This window comes from Salmo trutta, unplaced genomic scaffold (genome assembly GCF_901001165.1).
Source record: "Salmo trutta unplaced genomic scaffold, fSalTru1.1, whole genome shotgun sequence".
Lineage (NCBI taxonomy): Eukaryota > Metazoa > Chordata > Actinopteri > Salmoniformes > Salmonidae > Salmo > Salmo trutta.
This window is the reverse complement of record NW_021822911.1, coordinates 501,637-504,706: the sequence shown is the minus strand read 5'-3', so window position 1 is coordinate 504,706 and position 3,070 is coordinate 501,637. Positions and strand designations below refer to the sequence as shown.

The following is a 3,070-nucleotide window of genomic DNA, read 5'->3' as shown; positions in this document are numbered from 1 at the left end:
CAACTGTAAATGCAGTTATTGTGAAGTGGAAACATCTTGGAGAAACAACGGCTCAAGCGTGAAGTGGTAGGCCACACAAGCTCACAGAACGGGGCAGCCAAGTGCTGAAGCGCATTTTCTGGAGTAATGAATCACGCTTCACCATCTGGCAGTCTGACTGTCACGTCTGGGATTGGTGGATGCCAGGAGAACATTACCTGCCCCAACGTATACTGCCAACTGTAAAGTTTGGTGGAGGAGGAATAATGGTCTGGGGCTGTTTTTCCATGGTTCGGGCTAGTCCACTTAGTTCCAGTGAAGGGAAATCGTAACGCTACAACATACAATTACATTCTAGATTATTCTGTGCTGGCAACTGTGGCAACATTTTGGGGAAAGCCCATTCCTATTTCTGATTGACAATGTCCCTGTGCACAAAGCGAGGTCCATACAGAAATTGTTTGTCGAGATTGGTGTGGAAGAAATTGACTGTCCTTCACAGAGCCCTGACCTCAACCCCGTTGAACACCTTTGGGATGAATTGGAATGTCAACTGTGAGCCAGGTCTAATCACCCAACATCAGTGCCCGGACTCACTAATGCTCTTGTGGCTGAATGGAAGCAAGTCCCCCTGCAGCAATGTTCCAACATCTAGTGGAAAGCCTTCCCAGAAGAGTGGCGGCTGTTATAGCACCAAAGGGGGGACCAACTCCATATTAATGCCCTTGATTTTGGAATGAGATGATCGGTGAGCAGGTGTCCACATACATTTGGTCATGTAGTGTATATTTGATGCTGTTTGTAAAAATCAGGCCACCATTTTAGTTACAGTATAACATACTGTAGTCTAAAACCTTTAACTAGTACATTTGGGAACAGGACATAATGTCATATTTTCCAAATGGTTTCGTTATCAGAAATGACCAACTTCATGACATGACACTTACTTGGGTGACTTCCTCATGTCTCCTTTTCCGTTAAATTCGTAATCTATGCTGGAGATCCCCCTTAACAAAGCCTTGCCTTAGTCTATCCAGTGGACAAGCCTTCTGCCATGCCTGGATATTTTCAGAAAAAAGTACCAACACTTCAAAATTAAATATCACTTGGGATAATCTTCCAAAGACATTGACTTTTATTCAAATAACAGATTGTACCTGTCCAGCTCCAGGTTCCCCAGAAGGACCAGACACCACCATCTCCTCAGACCAGGCTGAAGGACCAGACACCACCATCTCCTCAGACCAGGCTGAAGGACCAGACACCACCATCTCCTCAGACCAGGCTGAAGGACCACACACCACCATCTCCTCAGACCAGGCTGAAGGACCACACACCACCATCAACTCAGACCAGGTATATCAGGCTGAAGGACGAGAACAGTCACAATGTATTTCCAATTGCTCATTTTGAGCATCTGTAAATACTAAATTAATACCTTTTCTGCATTTGACATAATACCACTTACGATCGAGTAATCAAATGGAGTGTCTGTGGCAAAATATCATGTGTACTGGAAAGAAAACACATAATGAATAAAACACAATGTTAATTATTCATTATAAATGTATTTAGTGAAACATATTGTAAAGGGTGCGTGTTGGTGGCAGGGAAGTCAGGCGCAGGAGAACGAACTTGGTATAAACGGAATCGTTTAATAAGTGCTCACAAATTCCGAAAACCAACATATACAAAATAAAGGAAGTGGGTACAAAACCCGTCGCACACCAGAGCATAAATGCACCATTACATACAACAAACAATCACCGACAAGGACATGAGGGGAAACAGAGGGTTAAATACACAACATGTAATTGATGGGATTGGAACCAGGTGTGATGGAAGACAAGACAAAACCAATGGAAAATGAAAAGTGGATCAGTGATGGCTAGAAGGCCGGTGACGTCGACTGCCGAACACCGCCCGAACAAGGAGAGGGACCGACTTCGGCGGAAGTCGTGACAATAATGAATAAACAATGTTAATAACTCATTATTAATGTAGGTTAGTAAAACATAATGTTAATTACTCATTATAAATGTCTGTTAGTAAAACATAATGTTAATTACTCATTATAAATGTAGGTTAGTAAAACATAATGTTAATTACTCATTATAAATGTATGTTAGTAAAAAATGATGATACTAGAACAGTGGAGTCTGACCATGAGCATAAAGACACCACAATCACTGCTTTATGGTTTCAGGAAGTCCCTGTTTCAAGAGATAACAGTTACAGTTACAAAATATGCAACAAAATATTTGAAATCAAATAATAACATTGAATGCAAAAAACACTCAATGCTAACTATTACCTTTAATAAAGTTCAGGTCACTTGTTTCAGTACATGTCCCAGTGACAAGCTGTTTCGCCAGTTCACTGAGAAACCAAGAGACCAAAAGTCATGTTATTAAATATAATCATATAAAAACTGTAGCCTCTATGAAGAACACAATGTCCAACACAGATGGGGGCATGATGGCAGGTAGCCTAGTGGTTAGAGTGTTGGGACAGTAACCAAAAGGTTGCTAGATTGAATCCCCAAGCAGACAAGGTAAAAATCTGTTGTTATGCCCCTGAACAAGGCAGTTAACCCACTGTTCCTAGGCCGTCATTGTAAATAAGAATTTGGTCTTTTAACTGACTTGCCTAGTTCACTGACTTGTCTAGTTTAAATAAAGGTTAAATAAAAAAAAATGCTTAGACCTGTCAATTTGATTGATCTGAGTTAACTTATAGCTAGATACCTCAAGATGACAAATGTATAGCTAGCAACTTCTAGATGACCAACTACCTAGAGGGTTAACGGTTTTTGAAAAATGCTTGTTCATAGCTAAATCCTTCCAGTCATGTAATAGTCATGTAATAGAAGCGAACTGGTGCCTTCCTTGAATAGTAAATTTCTGACCCCTACGAATGTTGTGCTTCATGTCGAGATCATTGGTGCCTTCATAGTACTTTGCCTGGTTGGAAAGATAAAATAACATCTCCTCGAGAGATGCCATTTAAGTGCAAGCTAACGTTACATACAAAATGAAAGCTACAAAAACAATTAGCTAGCTAGCTAGCTAACGTTGGCTAAACATAACTG

The 3,070-nt window shown here is 40.7% G+C and overlaps 1 long non-coding RNA gene across 1 annotated transcript; it reads right to left on the bottom strand.

Annotated features, from left to right (window-relative positions):
* Positions 1 to 961: 961 nt before the first annotated feature.
* Positions 962 to 1,229, bottom strand: LOC115186672 (uncharacterized). The gene is made up of 2 exons (XR_003875836.1): positions 1,137 to 1,229; positions 962 to 1,037 (listed from the first exon to the last, which is right to left on the bottom strand). It is a non-coding gene; the product is annotated as an uncharacterized LOC115186672 (long non-coding RNA).
* Positions 1,230 to 3,070: the final 1,841 nt, after the last annotated feature.